Genomic DNA, 22,180 nt, shown 5'->3' with positions numbered 1-22,180 from the left:
GTCCTGACCTCGATTTCGGATTGGTAGGGTAGCTATATCATTCGAGTTTTTTGCTCACCATTTCTTGGAAGTGCTGAAAATGATAGCTTTAGTATGACGACCGGTTCCAAGGTAACGGTTCTCTTGTTGCGCTGGTCAAATATGGCCGATCGTAAATTCATTAAACGATTTGTGTCCGTCTGCAGTGACATTTTGCCCCATGATTTTCTGGTGAACGTTTTGATCGGTGCAGAAATGTAAAATACATATTTTTTATTTATTTTCAACAGAACCAGTAAGGAATTTGTTGAAAAAATGTTTGTCAATACGAGGAGAAGCTCTTTGTTTTCTTTGATTTAATGAATATTTAGAATCCAAGCTCGTGATTCTCTGCTGAATGCTGGGCATAGTTGTTAATGAAATAGTAAAATTAGTTGCACGCCTTATCAGCATTATTTGGATTCAGGATTTTATGAAGCCACACTGTATCCGTATGTTTCATACTGCAGGGTAGATCCATCATCATCACTTGCAGTGCAGCCGGCAAGCCCCGTATCGGTAGCATCGCTGGACATCGTTATCGTTACTGTCATTACCAAAATGGTCACGGTAAAATATGGTCTCTGTATGCTGAAACAGATGCCGTCGATCACATACGATCGTGGAGGCAAATAGGGGGTAAAGTGTCGCAGATCCGATGTGCTCCGTCTCCGGGAGTCAACTCGCTCTCGACACTCGGCGCTGTTGGCGGAAAGTAGTCGAACACAGTTCCGGTTCCCACACATCTCCTTCATTCAGGAATTCGGACCCTCATGCCATTTGTTGACCGTATCGCGTTAAGTAAAAACACCTACCGGTCCATTCATCTTGTCCTTGGCGGGAGACGTAAGAGGTCACGCTGAGGCGAACGTATCTTTTTCGTGCGACCCTTATCTGACTCGATCAACTCACGTACGACTCAACGGGTGTGGTGCATTATGGATGAGGGATACGGTGGTTTTTCCCTGGTTGACACATTGTCCGTTTATCAAAACAAGCTGGCAAAATGAATGTGTTTGGGTTGTCCCGTTTTGTAGCTAAACGCTGTCGGGGTATTTCTTCCATTCCACACACCGAAACGGAAAAGCGAAGCCGACGCCCGACACTGACAAGCTTCCAACCCCGAAATGAGACAGTGGAACACACGACGTTTCTTTTATTTCGACCTCCATTCGACGTTGGAGGCTGACGGGCCAACGCCAGCTACAGCGATGTGTGTACAATGTCCTGCTAGCGTACCAGAAGTTGTCATACAAGCCTCGGTCCTCGATATGGAATCTCTGCTCGTCCCTCATGGAAGCGCATCAAAGTCCGGGGAAAATGAGCCCAGCCGAAGGATTCATTTTTGGCCTTCATCGTTGAGGCTCAACTCGGTAGTAAACTCGGCCATTCGGAGATAACACGGTTTCGAGCGAAAAAGGGGTCACATCAATCCACCTGCAAACGTCGCTTTGGTACTGCAAAAAGAGTTTTTCGCAAGGTTACGAGTCATTCAAAATTTTAATGGAATTTGTTGATGACCTTCACGTCGCGATGGAGGGAAGGCCTCGGCAGAGGGCAGAAGGTGGTGGCTTTTTGGGGATATTTTGGTAATTGGGTATTCATAAAACATGCTAGGGACTCGCCTGCTTCTTCCCAACGGCAAGTTGATTTGTTCCGTCATGGGTTTCCCTTTCGGTTTCGCAATTTTGTATAGCGGCGTTGGTTCAAGTTGGGCTTTTCCACAGTCCAGGAAAAAACGGTGCATTATGGCAAAGAGTCAGCCGATAGTAGGGTGCGTATCTGCTGATGTTCTGCCGTCACGGAACTGCCGTCGCACAACCGTCACGAGGCCACGGCACAACTGTCGGTTCGATGACAGGCTGAGTGCTGGAAAGTTTTCAGCATTCATGATTGACCGCCATTAAACCGAGTCTGCTAAGTATTGGTTTAATTTACGGTAAAATATTGCTCCCGTCTGGTGTGAGCCCATATTTGTTGATGATATGTGTGTGTGTCGGAGAAGGGTGTCAAGTGTGTGGGCATCCGTTTCATTCTCTTGCACGGTCGGGTTTTCCATTTCCTTTTTGGCAAATTTCAACAAAACCAACTAGATCTTTATGATAGAAGCTTCTGGGGTATAGTTTTTTTTTCAACTGGCAACAAATTGGATGACCTCAGAGTGGATTCAAAATATTAGAGGACACAAAATGACGATGAAGAAAAACACAAACCAACAAGTCCACAGAGATGGAGCCCGCTAACGACCGGCGACAAACGACGACGAAACGCTTCGATAACGATCTCATTCGCCTGCGCTCTGCCAACGCCGACGGAAACGCAATTTTCCACCCAATGGCCAAAAATACCTGCGACACCCGGCACCGACACTTTCCCCACCCGTTTCGGCCATTTCATCACCCTGCACTGGTACGCGTTTTTCCCGGTAAGGTTCTGACCTTCCAGGAAAACGTTGCAAGGATACGCTCGAGAGATAATCACTCGTATTGTTTTGTTTTATATGGCGATTCGTGTTTGTTTTTCTCTTATCGCTTTTCTCCCTCCCATTGCTTCTCCTCAGTAGGCTTAACCGCCAGGCAATGACAAAAGGGACGCCGTGCCCGGATACTGCGTGCGCATGGTGGGAAATCCTTCAACTTCAAGCCGGCGGGGTGTGCGCCCGAATCCAACGTAGAAGGGGAACGCGGGTGGGGAGGTTTATTTTTTATTTCAATTAGTGATTAGGGAGGCTCCTCAATGGTTTTTATTTGGTTCACAACATTTCAACCCCCAACAGAACCCCACGGGAATAATAGACTGGTTTTCGCACGTCGGACGAGACCATTGTGGTAGCGCTAACAAGGTTGGCTTGAAAATCGAAAAACAAACACACACAGAAGGCAGCGTAAAGACAAAATAACGCGAAACATATTGCGGCTCCCTTCCAAAGCCTCGAATCGAATCGAAACGAAACAATCTTTCACAGCACATTGACACAAACAGAGTATTTCCTGGCAACCGGCAAGGGAAGGGGGTCTGTACACCATTTAACACATCGTTTAGTTCCATGCGTTGGTGTTAGAAAAAGGGTGCTCAGCATAAAATTCCACTAGTTTCCCATCGTGATGGCATTTGTACAATTTTTGTGTTTTGGATAAGTTCAAGCACGAAAATTAAAAGCAGCGGATGGACGCGCCTGACATTTTATAGACTGTCACCATTCTTACCGGGTTTTCATACAGAAAAACATCATGTTTGGTGACTTAGCTCAAAGTAATAGTGACATTGTTCTGCCATAGAGATTGTCTACCATGTTGTCAACAAGATACGTATTTCGCAATTTGAAAAACTTCCAAATACTTTCACAAAAGATTATGAAACAGAATAAAGGAAAATTTGTTGATATACTTCTGGGATATAAATTTATGAATATATAATTACTAAAAAACTTCATTTCTCAGAATGCTAATACTTCCATTCTAAATTTCAGAACTATACATGAAAAAATATCATGTGATGTAGAACAGCTCATAATATTTACGAATATTGCAGGGCAAGTAGAAGCAACTTTTTCCAGAAAATCATAAAATATACACTGCGTCCCAAAATGAAAGCCTCACCCAGTTTTTTCATTCATATGCTATTTTAAATGAACGCAAGGTAAAACAAACGACGAAAACATATTTCCTATTATAACATGTTGGTCAAAAATGTAAAAAATGGAGTGTCCCATAATGATAGCCTCACTTCAAAAATTATTCAAATTTACATAGAAACCCAGTTCCTAGCCACGTCACCACTTGCCAAAAGTGACTTATAAGTTCTTTTCATTTAATTTGTAATTTAATTTGAACATTGGAAGCGGAAAACAACTATAGGAACGAGAAAAAAGTCAAATTGATGCTTATCGATATAATGGCATGTCGAATCGTGAGATTGGTGTGCTAATAAATAGATCCACAAACGTCATTAATGATTAATGACTCTAAACTTCAGAAGTTTCTTGATCGTCTACAAAATCTTTCCTCGCGTGATAATCGGAGGATTTTTTAAGTTGCTTTCAATTCAACCAAAGGTTGCCGAAGGACGAAAAACGATTTCTAATTGAATGTGCACAAAAATGCTGTGTTGCGAGCTTTAAATTCATGTTCTGATATTGTATGAGAGTCCATGAAAAAAGTTTCTGCCCTCAAACTTCACCAAAAAGTCGCTAAGTTGGAGTTTGCTACAGAACATATGACATAGAACAGGGCGCCTCATTTACCCAAGGAGGAGAGGGTCTCGCGGGCCGCATGTGGTGTTATAAACTCACCTTGCACGGTCGGGTATCAAAACAATGTCTTAGCCAGTAGTTTCCCCAGTCCTTAATGCAATAGAAAATGTTTGTGGAAGGCTAGTTCAAGAGATTTATGAAGATGGGAGACATTACGAGACCATCAGTAAATCAGTAAATACACTAGAAAAATTATCGGAGAGCATGCCATCAAGAATTTTTCAAGCAATAAATCGTAATGGAGGACCCATGGATTACTAAATCACGAGTTTTGAATCCAGTTATGCTATTTTTGTTGATAATTTAATCAAAATCCTAAGTGAGGCTATCATTTTGGGACACCACTGATTTTAGTTTTTTGGTACAAAAGGGATTGTCCTCTCGTTTTTTTCAACAATATTTATGCAAAGAAGTCGTTTTATATTTACGAATGTTTGTGAATTTTTTGGAAAAAAAATATATGATCGATATTCGCCCTGCACAAAAAAAAACTAGGTGAGGCTATCATTTTGGGACGCAGGGTATCTCAATTTTTATATCTATTAAATATCAACAAACAGGCATTAAAATTGTCAAAACTTTACGCAAAACATGGTTTTTCTAACCACTTTTTCCATGCAATTTTAGAAACTTAAAAAACATTTAGAACCTCACTAGTATCTATCATTCCAAAAAAACTGTTGCAAGTATCATCAAACAGATGTAGAATTAATCAAATTTGTGTTCAACTCCGAATCATATAAAGTTAGAAACAATGCTTATGATATGACATATTCATGACAAAATATCAATAATTATTAATTCGTGAATCTGCTGTGCAGCATTTGTGAAATGTTGAGTGCATCAACTTTGGACAGGATCAAATTAGGTATACTAAAGTGGTATACTTAAGGTATATTTAAGGTAGTACTTAGGTGTTTTACCTAGTTCAGGACACAATTTCACTCTCATACAGTTTTCTATTAAATTTTTACGTTTAGCCATATAACTCATATTGAACCTACCAAAAACGTTGGTCAACTTTTCCCCTAACGTTGGGTTTTATAAATTTTACAAACTAAAACGGAAAAAATGAAAATAACACAAACACAAATACAAGAAAAAAAAAAACTACAAAACTGTGGCCTCCAGTTGGTAAATTTTTGATTACCTGCAAGATTCCGAGTGCACGTAGAATTGCTGCAGAAGTCATTCAGACTACACAGCAAAAATGTCCGTCCCTGAGGACAGATCTCGCTGCCCATTAAGTAATGATAATACGGTGATGATTTTTGGCAGTGGTAGTATCTGCTCTCGAAAATAGTAAGTATCTTCCTGCATCCCCTTTGTCACAGAGCAATCTCTTTTCCAGGAGACCCCGACACAGTGCGAGAAATCAGGGCTCTTCTTCCGAATAAAGCAAAATCAAGGTGATATATCAAGATTTACGGTAATCCATATCTATTCGGAAAGATAATCTAATCGGAAGGTTGGTACTTCAAGGACAGTCTCCGACTGGTTCTATCAGGCCAGAACCCAGGGCACTGTAGGATTGTTGTGGTCTGAGGGTTCTGGTTTTTTTGTACTCGCCCGCTCCCAGTTGGGGATTTAGGCCTGGAAGGATTATCAGCACAACGAGACGTAACAAAATATCAATGCTCACGCCACTTTGTCTCTTCAATTAAGCCCCTTGATGGATGCAGCAAACTTGTTTTGCCGGCAGTGGACTCTGTTGAGACGTTGGTCGTCGTTTAACGTCGAGTTGTGTGTCAAGTCGCCGTAGGATGAAGCAAAAGGTGGAAAGTTACATCGTTGCGTAAAGTATTACTTATTTTGAAATTATGTTTCTATTATTGCAAAAATCGAGTTAATTTTACGAAAAATAATTTGGTTTCCATTGTTTTCATTGTCCATTAAATCCCTCCGCTCCAGGTAACGTTCCGTAAAGGCCAATCACTCATCGCTGTTGGTGTCCCTCGTGGACTGTTGCTAGAGTGCCAAGCTGTTGGGAAAAGTGGAAACCATTTTCCTATCGGCTTTCCAGTCTGCAGGGTGCGAAAGGGGTTCTGGTGGATAAGTGGACGATTCATTGCACTCGACCTCTCGAGGGGCATCAGAAGCAGCGAGGCTCGATCCCAGTTTCGTATGCGATTAATTATTCATTATCACATGAGTATACGTACGCGAATACCGTCATCAGCGTGATCTTTCGTCCGAACGATGTAACCGTGCTCCAGGGGACGAAATCACCTGCCCTAGTGTATCCCAAGTTTCTCCATGCTGGAGATTGGGAATTTCCTCCGGGTATCCCGTCGTTCGGATTCAGTTGTTCTCCATTCGTAGAGCAACAAAACAGAAAACTGTTTGTGGAAAAGGGCAACCTAGCGAGGGGTTGGGTGAAACAATTCGGTGAAATGAGCTTTTTATTGTCCGAGAAAATTGGAACATTATTACAGTGGCAGCGTCCCCAAGAGACCACTGAACATGATTTCCCTCCGCTCACCGGAAAACGAGGCCTTTGTTCGTTATCGGGAAAGGTGGCCTAAACATCCGGCAGCAGCTGGTCGCATAACGTTTATATGCGAAATGTAGCTAGTGGGATCGTTCACGATAACGGCGGTGGATTTTCAAAAAGTATAAGTATCTATTTCGTTTGTGGACACGACTTGGCAAGTGATGATAAATTGGTAGTGAAGTCCTGGTGAAAAGTTTTTTTATTTTCGAAACTCACCGCTGATGATATTTACTGCAACTTGTTTGTTCGGAAACCGTTCTTGCCATGCCATTCAGAAACTGTTTGTTTCATTTACTATAAAATGTCATCTAAAACATCAACAAATGATTGTGGCCGGCACTTGTTTGCTAATTTTATGTATTTATTTACCGCAAAAGTATCTTAAAGGAATACTCCGGGCATATACAATTAGGGTTTTGTTTAATTTGATTGCTCGGTTAAGAAGCGGAAACAAAGAAGGATTATGTTTACGCTTGAGCATCAGTCATGGTTTCACTTCTTAAGACAAAGTTTATTTAGAAACATTCTGAGATAGCACTAATGGAGTTCAAACTTTATGCATAATTTTTATGTTTATGATGGGTTTTTAGGCTGAAAGATCGAATTTGATAATTATGCACCAAAACCATAGTGAGTTATTTTAAGTGGAATCGTGTACGAGTTCGTATTTAGTTAACTAGAAGTGAAAACTCCACATTTAGTCGAATGTTTATTGTACAACGAAAAGACTGAAGACATTTTTATAATATCATTGGTTTGTAAAACAAGAGCAACGATTTTGTCCATTTTTATGGTCCGCTGTTTTTTTTGGTCCCCTGAACAGCGTATACTTGCTTGTATTTTATGTGTTTGCAATACAGAGTTTGAAATATAAAATAAAGATGGTCTTATTCATAAACAGTGATAAATCAAATCTTCAACAACATCAGGAGGGCTTTAAAATGATACGTTAAAAGATTCAAAAGCGACGGTGTCTATTGGTCAAGTTTTTAAGTGCAATACTTAAACATCACTCAAACGAGATTTAAGTGTAGTGCTTAAACATTACAATTACTTAGTGATAATTTTAACAATTACTCTATCTTGATGAAACCATATTTCGTTCCACGTTTCTTCTTCTTCTTAACTATCTTATAACTCTTAACTAATAAACCCGTGACACACCATGCAGCGCCCATTAGAAGATTTCTGCGCAGATACGCAGATAAAAGCACACACCATGCGCCTTGATGATATTATTCAGGAGTACTGTGATAAAAAGAAAAATGAAAGGTAGTTTCTTACACTCATCATCTTAAAAGAACACTTTCAGTAGATGTGCTGCAAACAATCCCTCAGCTCCGTCGGTATCGTAGCACATAACATACACGGGAAGTCCTGCTTTTCGTCCTCAGACGAGAGAAAACGAAAACGCGCCTTTCCTTCTTCATTAACTCATCACTTTGTCACTTTCCTGAAGAAGGATGCTTTCCAATAGGCGGTAGAAAGTAAAAGGAAATGGCTCTGGTGACAGAAGCTGTATCCGGGTCCGTCGAGCACGTGAGCTGGTTTGCCGTAGGGTTCTAATATAAATTAATGATCAAAACCATAAATAAATTAGGAAAGATAACATTGTGTTGAACGAACGGGAGCCGAAGTGCTAGCGTGCGAGCCTGTAATCTTGCCACAAGCAGCAGAATGTATGTCACATTGTCGTCAATACTTTAAGGCTTAAGATGGAAAAAACACAACTTTCCGATTCAATCAAACCTGCAAAACTCTAGGTCTGAGGTTTGGGATACAAGTGAGAGGAAGTGAGGAAAATTGGGTATTTTAGTGGAAAAATAACTGCCTCTGGAAGGTGTTGTAAACCCAAAACATGTCCGATAAGGATGACTTTTTATATCGATCCAGTGGATTGTTTTCCAATTAATATTGTTTTCATTGGAACATGGACAGCCTTAACCATCAATGTTTCCTAAAAGCTTCACGCCTTGGAAGAAATGCATGGACTCGAGCTTTTCTCGAGAAAGGAGCAAAGGAAAAAATATAACGAGAGAACAATAAGGTAGACCTTTTACTCCGTGAAAAAATTCTGGGAACAATCGGTTATGAAATGCTTCATGCGATGATACGCGTCGAGACCTCTTTCTCTCTTTCCACTCCCGAGAAGGAATGATTTTGCGGAAAAATTCCGTAAGCTTTGACTGCTTAACTACGCACGAATGCTTTAAATATTTTAACTGTTGACAGTGTTCAGATTTAATCGCGTGCTAGATTTCACCACTCGTCAATAGGTTTATGATTTCCAGTTTCACAAATCCCTCCCACCATTTCCTAACCAAAGCCAATGGAAAGGTCCGGAGAAAAAGCGAACTCCTCTCAAATGGAGCTCGCGATGGACTCCGCTGACAGTTTCATTAATTTTAATGGCATAAATAATGAATCAATTTATATGTATGAGTGATATGACGGATTAATGATTCATTAGTTTGAACTTGTTATTTTGAGTGGCTCCCATTGTTTATTGCCAGCACTTGGGCAGATGTTTTGCAATGGCGGTGGCGTCAATACCCGTTCAGAAATCGAAAAAGACCAAGTGAAGGAACATGAACATAAGAAGAGCAAGCAAAACGAAAATAAAGACTGTTGGCACACACATTTTTCATGAAGCATACCATCCTATATTCTCTCATCAGCAGGATAAGCATGTTGTTCAAGGGTGAAATGAGCTTTGTAGTGACTTTGAAAATATGACCTTGTGAAAATGTTTTCCGAGGACTTGATTGGAAAAACGTCAACCAGCTTCTGTTAGCGTCGGCCGACGTTGACAATGTACTTATTAGTTTATAAGCCCTTAGAATGCTTATGATTGCGTTTGCAGGAAGGTTTTCAGTTTTTTCCATGTCGTGAGCGTTTCCAGAAAGACTGGCAATGGTGATAAGAGCAGTTTTATACTTTTTGAACAACAACATCCATCTTGTAATTTGCTTTGCATCCATTTTTTTTGCGTTTCCGGTGGCCCATGTCCGTTTGCCGTATGCAAATGAGCAAAGGTATTCAAATTGCGCATCGCTTGACTTCAAAAATTGAGCAAAATGTAGCCAACGATGGTGGAACCTAGATAGCTACGCGCTTTCCAACCATTCAAATGGAATGGCTTATTTTGAGTTCCTTGCAGTTTGCTACCTGCGGCGGGTCCGCATCAATCACGAGCGTTACAGTCCGCCGGAGAAAATGGTCAGACTATAAATCAACATGTCATAACATCCATCCGCTGCTATTAATAAAATCCAAGCGGCTTGAAGGATGGCGTCAATTTTGGATGTGGGTGAACCATGTTGAGCGATCATTTTGAAAATAAAAATAAATTCCCTACTAATGGGGTGTGACGAGTGTTTCATTTACTAGAAACAAAAGATAGATTGTAAATAGGTGTGGGAGAAAACATAAAAAGTATTTTCCTCAAAACTATTGTCAAAAAGTAATTTGAGAAAGTTGTAATTTGTTCATAACCAAACCATAAATAACCAAACTCATTCTTTTTCTCTACAAAAACACTCTAATTTAGAAACCATTTTAAAAAGAGTAGTCGCGAAGTGGTAAAGTAATACATATGCGGACGTTAAACGGTCGATAAACGAATAGAAAATAAATCATGGTCGGAAGCATCGAGACGTGACGAATTTCGGGGAAATGCTTCTCAGTTAATTGTAATAATCTTGTTAAAAATCAATCATTCCTCCATAATGGACTGCACTGACGAAAGAGCGATGGCAGGTCCCTTATTGCGTGCGTATGTGCGACATCAGATATCGGTTGGCGAGTGGAGTTGTCCAAATGCCTTCCAACGCGCAACGCACCCCCCGATCAACCCTCGCGCTTTGGTTGCTCAAATACGTTACACACATCCCCAACTACTCTAGTTTTCTTCTTCAAACGTCGGGTCGAAGACGGGGTGGAATAGGGGATCGCATGAAACTACGTCATAAAACTCGCTCCCTTCGGTTTTGAGTCCGTTTTCCGTTCTGGCCACCCGCACGCAAGAGGGTTAGATGGAGGGTAACCGATGGCGTTATGGCACGTTGGCATGTTTGTTTGAGTCGGAACGGAAGCCGGCCCGAAGGAACGATGAGCTGAAAGGTGAAGAAGGAAGGCAAGTACAAAAGTCAAGAGGGGGAGAGTAAATGAGTGCAGTTAAGGAGGCTTTAGAGCACTTCGGACGAGATAAAGCAGTGACAGGATGGGAGACGGGTACTCGCGGTCTCTAGTAGACATAACAATGCAGCCATAAGAAGGAAACTGCAGTTGTGGTGCTTGGCGATGGAGAAGATTATGATGGTGTATAATTTTTTATCACACACAGCTACGCAGAGAGAGAAAAAACTGTGGTTTTTCCATGAGGAACATGCAATAAATGACAATCAATACGGAAACTTCATCTATTTACCCAGTGAGGAAACAGTCATTGGAAAATAATGACTAGGTATGTGCTGTGTTTACCTTTGCTTTATTCAATGGAATTGATAGTTTTTAAATTCACATTTTACGATACGATTTGTTGAGTGCCAACCTTGTCGCTTCAAATGAGGTATGTTTAATTAAGCTAAAGTGGAAAGAAAAATTACTTTTTCACTTTAATTATTTTTAATATTATTTAATGAATGATGAATGATTGTGAAAGATTGATTTCATTTCATTTCATCCCCAATTAGGAATTCCTCAAGTAAAAGAAAGCTTGATGGGCCTTCAAACATCCAATTTGTTTTCTTCTCCAAATGTAATATGATCCAATTTATTCTTCAAATTTATCATCATAGTTCAAGTTTAATATATGTGGGCATTTTACTTGCAGTACGTGATCAATAACTTAAGCATTTTATTTTTGGTTAGCCATTTACCAGTTTCAGTTTTAAAACAGCATCGTTCATAAAGAGAAACATTTCATACTAAAATAACATAATATAAAGCCGTGTAGTCACAGTAACAATGTCATCAGAGCGACCTAGCTTCAGAGGAGAAACATCGGTTCGGTTTGAGGAACAAAATTTAAATTAAATCGAAAAGTGTGCTACATTGCAACACGAATTCGTTACGCCACATCGTAAATCCTACCGCCTAAGAAGTCCTTTCAGAGCGCACCCAAGTTGGGTGACGACTTGTGAAGAAACCCAGCCGAAAAATCTGCCAAACCGAAACACAGAATTTCCTTTTCTCCATTGTCACTCATCACGGCGCAGAGGAGCTTTTCCTTTGATGTTGACACTTTCATGATTTTTTTTGCTGCTGTTAACCACTGGCTTAGGGTTTCCAGTAGTTTCTGATTACGAAATTAAAACGGTTAACCGTTTTATATAGAGTTTCATTTTTCCGTCGCTAAAGTCTGGGGTTTGGGGCGAACAAAATGTTGATGCGGTAGCGCTTTTGAAAGCAGTCAGGTGAGAAGTGTTTCAAGTTTCAACTTTTGTTTTTCACGTCAACCCAAACGTGATTTGTCTTTAATTTAAAAGTTAACCGTTCTCGTGGTCGTGATTACTTTAAAAGTAAGTTATCGGCTTTTGAGAACTTTGAGGAATGTTTCTTGGATAAGAGTGATTTAAAAAATCAACTCCTCTTAACATTTTTTCTGGCGTAAGAGTATCCATAAAGTGTGTTTCGATGAACGTTGCGTGAGAAGCAGCGAAGTGATGAGCCGTCAATGAATGAGTCGCCATGAAGAAAGAGTACCGTCAGGACTTCCAGGAAGCAAGTAAGGACAGCGACCAAACGACTCACAGTACACTTCCCGTAACAAGCTTAACCCGTTTAACATTTGTCGCAACAGATGTTGAAACTATCATCTAAAAATAAAACCGAACAATCGATTCCTGAACCGGAACACGGCCAATCGACAGCATAATGGAGTGAAAGGAACCTACCCTCAAGGATCGGAAAGGACGAAAGGACTCCAGATGGTGGTTTTCGTCGGTGGTGCAATCGTTTTGCGGTCAGTACAGTCAAGGGCGACAATTTGTTTCGACATTGCAGTAGTTGGCCGGCGTAGATGCGTAGATGTAGTTCTCTTTCGTTTCAAAGAACGCAAGGGCTTTACGAGATCCTCGAGGCTATACTGCAACCGCAGTGAAATTCAATAAAGAAAGGGATTGCCAAACGATGAGAACCAGGAGGAAAGGGATCATAATAGGCAAGCAGATGGTTTGGCATAGCCGGCCGGGCTTAGGAGAAATCTATTTGACTTTTTGTTGCTTCCGGTGAATTTGTTGTGTCTATATGCTACTGTTCGATACAGCCAAATGCCTTACACCGATAGATATGTTTGGATTGATGAAAACCCTGTTTGTTCAACATGTTAAAAATTTTCATGCCTCTTTAAACTGTACAGATGAGGGGAAAATGTGAAAATTTAAGATTGAAGTGAGAAAAAGTCAGATAAAGCCAAAGAAAAATGTTGTTTGCCATGAGAAACAAGTAAATGAAATAAAATGTAACTATTACTTTAAGAGTTTTGTTGAATCCTAATGTATATTTTAAGTTTTTTTATTTTATTTTTTCAGAAAGAACGGCCTGGCCGTATTGCTGTATATTTTAAGTAAATGCCCATAAAAATAGCTTCAGAAATGAAAATAAAATAAAAAAACATGGTGAGCATCTCATTGGGAATTCGTGATGATTTGATATGTGGTGATGTTAGTGCAGAAAATAGTACTTGTATCATGAAATTGTAAAATTTGAAGAACATAACCATTTGAAACAAATTTATGTAACATTATCGACCTCTGTATCTCAGTTTCCTAGCCCGCAAGGCCCGTGTCAATGGCAATCGAATCCCGACATATAGAGTAGATGAGGCAAGATAAGCGGCTAAATGAGACAAATTGAAGCCACCAGAAGCCATAAATGGAGCTGTGATTAAATGTAGTTATATTTTCCCCGTAACGATCCTTGCTAGCGGTCAATCTGTTCCGCGTCCATGGCATGGTCGTCCCCTTGGTGACGACATAAAATTGCCACTGGACGAAGTAAGGGTAGTTCGAACCCTACTCCGCTTTGACCATCCCTCGGATGAATACACAATGTTTGTGGTCTATCGGTGCAGTTAATCAAACGCAAAATTGTATCGTTTTCCGGAAAATCCCTGGTTTCCCTCGCCCTACGTGCAATCACAAATTTGATTATGTTCGAAGCGTACACCCGATGGACGGTTGAAATGTGGAAAAATAAACTGCCACAACCGTACGGGAAAATGAGAGATTTTTTTCCGTCGATAAATTAAATCGTTAATACGCACCAACGGCGGAGTTTCCCAAACGAGCCTATCCGACGATTATCAACATCAGTGCGCCGTTGGGTATGGGATTCGGTAAAGTGTAGTACGGTGTAGGTATCATCATGTCGCGAACGGGATAATGGCTTTGAGAACTACGCTACGAGCGCACAGAATAAAGCGATATGAATCGCAAATATCCATGTCAAGTATGTGTGCGAATCGAAGTAGAAGATCTAATCAAACAAACGACAATATTACGTACTGCTACCGTATGGCAAAAAGCAACTAATGTAGGGTTTCCGTTGTGCCCCATTCCTATTGTTGTTCTCTTCTATTCCAATAGACATCGCAGCGCACGTCAACTAAAGAAAACCGATAAATTTATCAGATTACAGATAGTGACTTTTGTTTGCAAGTTGGGCCGAGGATTTTTTCTCTCTCGTTGCCATTAACCCCGCACTCAGAAAAGCAGAACAAATAGACTGCCTCCGACTCTTTGCGAGACGTTGTTGGATGGAGATAGGGAAACTGTTTTCAGCTGTTAGAAAAAATCTATTCTACGGCGAAACCATACGTCTGAGGGTTACGAGCGAGGACAATGGCATCAAACGACTCGCCGCGAAGTTTATCCACATCCTGGCCACATCAAAGAGAAGGGGTGGAAGGCAATGAATTTTCCGACAGTGCAAGTGAGTAGCAGCAAGCTTGCCGCTATGCCATGTCGATCCATTTTTGCGAACAGGGAGGAACAATTCCGTACGAGATTGCATTCATTTTCTTTACTCGGCCAAGTCTTCGGAAGCAAAATGGGAGCGTTTCATGTGTTTCATTTCTTCGAGGGAAAACCTCCGGAAGCATGAGGCAAGCAGCATTTCAAACGAGGTCGAAGCAACAATTTTCAAGGCTAGGATTTGAACGGCGTTGATTTCTGTTTTTTCAGCTGATAAAGTTTCAACAGAGCTTTGGTATGAATATTTATCAGCCACCCTTTCCCGGTTGATGGAAAAGCAAACGTACAAGTTTTTCTATTGATGAACTTCTCCGTGCTTCCAAAATATGGGTTAGTTTTTCCCCGGGGGTCAGTCACACAAGACATAATTCAAAGGAGCTGGGGAAGTAGCGAAGAATATCGGCGGGAAGCGCTCGATGGGTAACGAAAACCGTAAGACGCACTTTAAACGTCATCGAACCTCGAAGCGCTTGCAAATAAGCTTTTGCGTCATTGACATAGATTTGCATTGAAGCGTACTCTTGACAATAGTTTGTTTTTAACCAGCAACAAATAAATTAGCTTCTATAAAGAATGAAAGGACACGGCATTAATGGAACAAAAATAGTGGTGGAAGAAACTCTTATATTGCAAGTGGTTCTTGTTGACGTAAAGTATGACCATAACTAAATTGAACCAAAGAAAGCGCGCTACTGTGGCGCCTCTAGTGGCGTCAGCCCGAAACTAATATTTTTAGTAGTATTAGTAAACAATAACAATGAAGTTGTGAAAGTTTCAGACCTGTACTAATTTTTTTCGCTAAATGCCGTATAATGGAAATTGATCGACCAAAAATAGCTCCGCACAAATCACTGGAAAACCAAGGCAATTGAGCAAATTGAATAAGCCGGGAACCCATAAAAAAAAAACAATAAAAATGACAAGTATTTTTCTTTTGTACAATTATGCATAACGATTGTTATAAAAATAGGTTTTTAGTATTCAAGTGTTCACTGTTCTTATAAATTCACGTATTTTGTGTTTTGGTTCCTGCATTAGCGCTCGTATCGTGGAAAGGGACACCGTTTTCGCAACGTCCGTTCACTTCTTCTTGCCAAGAACATCTCTAACTGTTCCAACACTTCGTCTAAACTGAAGTTTTGTGATTGCCCAGAGTTTTTCGATGGGGTGAAACTCTGGGAAATTTGGTTTTGGTACCAAGTGGATATTATTGGTCCAGTACCACTCCAAGACCACCTTGGAATAATGGCAGGTCGAAAAATCAGCAAAATACTTCATGTGAATTTATAGGAACAGGGAACATGTAAATAGTAAAAACCTATTTTTAAAACTAACCTTATGTATAACTGTGCAAAAGAAAAATACTTTTAATTTTTCTTTGCTTTTATTATGGATTCCCGGCCTTGTCAATCTGTCCACCGGCGCTCCAGTGATTTGTGCGGAGCTATTTTCGGTCGATCAATTTCCATTATTTGGCATTTCGCGAAAAAAAATAGTACAGGTCTGAAACTTTCACAACTTCATTGTTACTATTTACTAATACTACTAAAAATATTAGTTTCTGGCTGACGCCGCTAGAGGCGCTACAGTAGCGCGCTTTCCTTGGTTCAATTTAGTTTTGGTCATACTTTACAACTTTTGAGAATAAAGTAGAGAGATTAACGATTGAAAAACATTTCCTCGGACTAAAATGGGAAGTTACAACAGTTTTGGAAGAAGGAAAAAAGCTCTCGCCCATTTATACTTTTATTTTGTTCGTTTTTTTTTAATATTCATTTCGAATAATTCAATTGAATTCCAGCTAGTTGAACATATGATTTAAGAAAAATGTAATGCAACTGTAATAATTTTTATGAATTAATGATTCATTCATAGCAATAATTTGATATGGGTTTCCATAGCAATTATATTCCTACGCGAAAAACAATTTCAGCTTAAATGAAGTTTAAGATTGATCTCGGTTAAGCGTGAATTATTTTAATTTTCGCTTCCATTCTCTTTATGGTCTTTACAACCACCACTATAAGGGTCGCATTTATGTGTTGTGAATGCTTTGATTTATGGCGAGAGATATTCGGTGCCTTTTCTTTTTCCTGTTTGACTGCCATGTGTTGTGGATACGTGCGATGCTATCGTGTGGGGTTCAACGGATCGCTGATCTCATGAATTTTTCGTCCAAGATGGCGCCAGACTGACAAACGTAAACCGAATTAATGAACGTGATGCGAGATCTGCCGTGGCCGATATCTTAACCGAATGATTTATCGACATTTGATTTCGTCCAACGAGATGAGTCACGAAATGTCTAGAAACGAGTCGTGCGAGGTATTCGGGAGCGTTTTTCCAAAGTTTTGTTGACGGGGGTGGAAATTCTTATGATAAATGTTCTTAGGGACATCGTTATGGAAATTTTATGATCCACTTGTCGGTGAAATAGGCGAAATGTCTTCTGTGCAATCGTACGGCAAATGTTAGGAAAGAAAGAGAGATAAAAAAAAGAACTTTCTAGCGTTCATAATAAAGCTAAACTCAAACCCGTGCCCGACACGCTCAACTTCTGGTCCATTCTGGGATGACGTGTTTCGATGAAGTTTTCCGGTGAGAAACATTAAATAAATTAGGTGAGCACGAACGGAAGGAGGAAACCAAACTTAAAAAAATCTACCGATAATAATGATATTTTCCGAAGAATTTGTGCTTCAAAGAAGGATGGATTGTTCCACAGACTGAGTTTCACCTCTATGCTGTTTTTCTGCAGAGGCATGAGGTGTTTCTAGGGAGGATAAGAAAAGATGGCAAATAGCATATATAGCTGATCATCGTACACGTTTTGGAGGTTTGTCCCCGCTTATCACTATGTGTCGCTAATTTAACTCAGTATGTGATCTCTTCGAGCCGGGCATCACACGTGTTCGGTTTGTCAACCGTCTTCGCAACTCCCGCAGCCATTTATAATTCCTTATCTCTGACGTGAAACGTGTAATTAACCATACTGTAATTGTAATCAACCGAGTACCAAAATTCGAGGGGGCTACACAGCCTGTCGAATCAATGAATGAAAAAATAAAAAATAAAGTAATTAAAAAAAACACGACAGTTTTAGTATTTCAGTTAAATATACTTCAAAACTCCGGAACTCCGCCTTGCGTTGGCGTAAACATTGCATAGTGTGGTGGTATTCTCAAGCCGGGTCTCAAATGCAAATATTGGCATTTTAAAAATAATCGATTTTGAAACTGAAAATTTCTCTTTCATCTACAACTCATTTTGAAATAATTAACGATTATGAAACACTTGGACACACAAATTCGTCAGAACCTTTAATAAAATTCGTGACATTTCAGATATGGTCAAACAAACTAAACAAACATCAGTCATCAGTGGAAACTGTACTGCACACAGGTATCAGCAATTTGCATAAGCTACCGAAGCGGTGCTCCATTTGCTGAATCGGTTGAAGCCGGGCTTTCTGCATTGCGCTCTTTCCACGGCTTTGGAGCTCACAACTGACACTAGCACACACAATGCCGGCTAATTTGAAATGCAAATATTTTAACGTTACGTGCACACTGGAAGCCCAGACGAAAAGAAGAATCGGTCGAAAGAGAGCAGAGAGATGCGCTTACCGGAAGGTCATGTACGCCTTGAAAAACATCTGCATCAGAGCACCTTTCCCCAATGGGTCCATTGTTTGACGATGCAAATGCATCTTCTTCCGGGTCCAATGGTGAGACTGCCACTTCTATCTGTTGTCATGGGAAGTATCGTTCTAGCGGAGGGAACAAGCGCATACGAACGCAAGCGGTCGTAGCGACATCCAAGGAGCGGACACGTAGGAGTCCTGGAGGCCACGGGAGCGTCACACGTCACCCACCCGTCGTTTCGATTAAATGCCAATGAAAATTGGTCGATAATGGTCTTTAAATTTACTTTTCACTGAGGCTTCGTGCTGCAATGCATAAGTTGCATTCGATGAAGCGCAATGCTGCAAAAGCAACATTTGGATATAGCAAAAGCCACAAGGCCACCAATCACTGAGTAAACCATTTATACGATTTTTGAACGTTACTGGTTGTGGTTGAGGTCATTTCGTACATTTCAGTGCGCCACACACGCATTCCAAGGGATTGATGTCACACTGACATGCATGAAGAATTGTAAACCCTTCTAGACAATGTTAGCCGTACCCGAGACGACATTGACTCGACTCGATGGCGTACGATCGATGATACACATCGATTACGAACCAAAGACGCTCTGAGAAAACGCAAACAAAAGTTGATTAAGAGTAACGACGGCAACGGTTCTACGAAAGGCAAGGTTTATCCTCCGCCACATCTTCGGAGATTTCGATCCATCCACGTCCTGATCCCAGAGGACCATGTACAGCTTAGCACAACTTGGACACCGGGTTTGGTGAAGCTTGATGCTTTTCGAGGATTGGGCGGTGGGTGGATGTTTATCATCGAGAAGTCCGATGCAACATCCGATCGTACTGAGGCAACTCTGTTGACTTTTGATTAGGTTATTGGAATCACTATCTCAAGCATTTCCCGCGAGGGAATTCTTTTCAAAGCTGAGTGCGAGAGAGAAGAAGACGTCCAGGATGGAGGCTGATTACCCATTACGTGCTCGGAAGCAGGAGCACATTGACAAATTGTAATCGACCCAAAGGCCGGTAGCAAATTGATAACATGTTATCCACAATTACGGGTCGGTTGACAGATCTTTCGAGCAACACATATTCCAAGTCGAGCAACACATCACAAATATCGAAAAGGTTGACGAGCTTGGCACGTTTGAGGAAAGGAAATAACAAAAGAAACACTCACTTCGTTAGTAAACAGCTCACTAACTGTTGTAGAAATATAAAAATCTTGCCAAAAATCTACAAAACGTCGTCTTATTACAAACGCTTTTAGCAAGAGCGTTTATTTGTTCTTAAGTTTTTTTCCAAATTTTGTGAGAGAGGAGTTTGGGATTAATGGATTGTTTAAGAAAATCATATCAAGCCCAACAAATCTTCTTGTTAAAACAATTGTTATTGTGAATTAAGAATTTTTATTCACAATAGTTTTGTGACCGTATTACAGATAACGGATAGTGATGTGGCTTATGGTCAATTACAAGAAGATTTAAGCTACCACAGTATAAAATACTTTTATTCCTGTTTACTATTTGGCATAGAAGATTTCCGAATTTTAAAGTTTTTTAATTTGTTTCATTTATTCGGTCGAATTATTCGAACGTAACAGGATACGTTTTAATTCCAAATCTAAAACAGACACAACGTTTCTTAGCTATCAGGTGTCCTAGGCATATGTTGGCCGCTTGTCATCAACGAAATCCTGGCTGATTGGGAATGTTTTTGTCATCAAGATTAGTGGTGATGTTACATTAAAGTTATTATTTTCTAACGAAATCAAATGTAATGTCACGATGAAAAAATCTTCTTAGCTTGGAATTTTATTCAAATGCCACACAACATTGCTACTTAACACACTAGGTAGTTGTTGTATCTGTAAAAGTCATAAAATCGCAAACTCCCTTCTTTTTTTCCTTTTTTCTGACCCAACTTTCGGGAGGAGTCGTTCTTTGGAGATGTTGAAACCAGTGCTGTCAATAAGGTATTGTTTGTTTCGAACCATTGCGTCTCCGAGTCGTAGCTTAGTTTTTGTTATCTTTTGACTCGATTCTTTTTCGTTTGATTTCATTGCTTTGACCGATCAAGAAGCTGGCAGCCGAACGTACATCAATCAAACGTCTCGCGCAGATGTGGACACATGAGAAGAGCATACCATTTTGCCAAGGTCCGAAGTATTTGGAAAAATTCCTTTCCCATTCCTTCGCTCTCTCGAAAGCCCTAGTATATGTACACAAGCAACGGAAACTTTTGCTTTCCAGCCCCCTGAGTCCTGGGTGATGAATAATGGAATGATAAATATTTGTTTTTCTTACCGTAAGCAGTTTCTTGTCTGAAACCAGAGAACAGCAAAATATGGCAGATGTAGCAGGCCATATTTGCTGCCTTTTTGTTGTTTGGCAGGTTGCGCCCCTCCTTCGGCAAGTGTTCCAGGTTTGGGTGTTTTTCGTATTCCTTTATGGGAAACAATAGACTTCTTTTCGATGCTCTGGCACTTTCCACTGATGCACTACACACATTCGTTACACTTTAGTAGATGTTTCTGGGCGCTTTTGTGAAACGTAATTTCTTCTCCCAGGTGGAATGCTTAGAGGGCTTTTTAAGGTTTGTTTTCCGTGTTAGGTGTTTTGTGTTTTCCCACTGAAGAAAACAAATTTCCCAACTAATTGCGCCACGGGGTAATTTTCCTATCAACAGACGGCTTTTGTGAAAGCACTCACACTCGACGATACAAACGCACATGAAAAAACCCCATACCTAGCCACACAAAACAGGTACAGCCACCTAGAACCACCCAGAAGGAACCGCAAATCGGACTCTTTTGCTGTTGTTTTAGCTCCAGCCCGTGAACTGTGCTCAAAGAACCAATGAAGAAGTAGAATAAAAAAATCACACAGGCCATGAACGAGTACGAAAACACTTCCACACAATCGCTTCGTTTCTAGCAGAACGTAACGCTTGGTCTTATCACTGGATATCAACAAAACACACTGTCGAAGGCTTCCAACAGCTTTTGCCAGTGTGGAGGACTGTTCCGTTTTTTCCACGGAGAAGAAGGACACACTAATGGGACCGGATGATCGTCAGCCTTTTATTTTCCCGGAAGACCATTATATTCGCTCTGTTGCCGTTTTTCTTTCCATTTTCTTTGTCTTTTCTTATTTCGCTTAGTTGCTGTATATTTTTTCATTCTTCGTTTATGTTTGAGCGATAATTTTTGCTTCTCTCCGCGTATTTCCCCCCAACTCCTTATCCTTTTTATGCAGTTAACGGTGATTTCTTATTATGCTACTTTAACGTTGCTTAGTTTTCCTTTACTTAAAGTGAAACCCTAATCCACCAGCTGGCCCTTGAACGCGACGGATTGCAGTGGCACTGGAAGTGTAGACGTGTTTAACTTTTCACATCCGAAGAAAAGCATTCCTCGCTTTCTTCACACTGACTGTTATAAATTTTCAACTTTGTGCCTCGCATCGTGTGCCTCAGACCCTCGTGTGTATGCCATGAGCGGCTGTTGCTTCGATTGCGGGCTAGAATTTATGATGATTTAGTTGCAACAGTCCGTGCAGTTGATTGTTTGTTCTTGGATGGTTCGGCCAAACGGGTGCCGCTAATGACGATGCTTGCATGCTCGTCAGGAAGTGTGTGTTTTTTTCCTTAGTCTTGACGGAATGTTTTTACCTTTCACACCGGTTCACTCTTCCTGCGTCGCATAACGACCATTCCCTACATTCGCAGGCACGTGGCGTGCAACGTTTCGATCTGGCTTAAGTTTTTACGAGCCTTTTCTCCGAGGT

The 22,180-nt window shown here is 40.6% G+C and overlaps 1 pseudogene; it reads right to left on the bottom strand.

Moving 5' to 3' along the window:
• The window catches only part of LOC131285682 (uncharacterized), a 52,259-nt pseudogene extending 31,500 nt beyond the window's left edge, over window positions 1–20,759 (bottom strand).
• Window positions 20,760–22,180: the final 1,421 nt, after the last annotated feature.

This window comes from Anopheles ziemanni, chromosome 3 (genome assembly GCF_943734765.1).
Source record: "Anopheles ziemanni chromosome 3, idAnoZiCoDA_A2_x.2, whole genome shotgun sequence".
Classification (NCBI taxonomy): domain Eukaryota; kingdom Metazoa; phylum Arthropoda; class Insecta; order Diptera; family Culicidae; genus Anopheles; species Anopheles ziemanni.
Note: the sequence above shows the minus strand (reverse complement) of the source record. Positions and strands in the feature narration are given on the sequence as shown.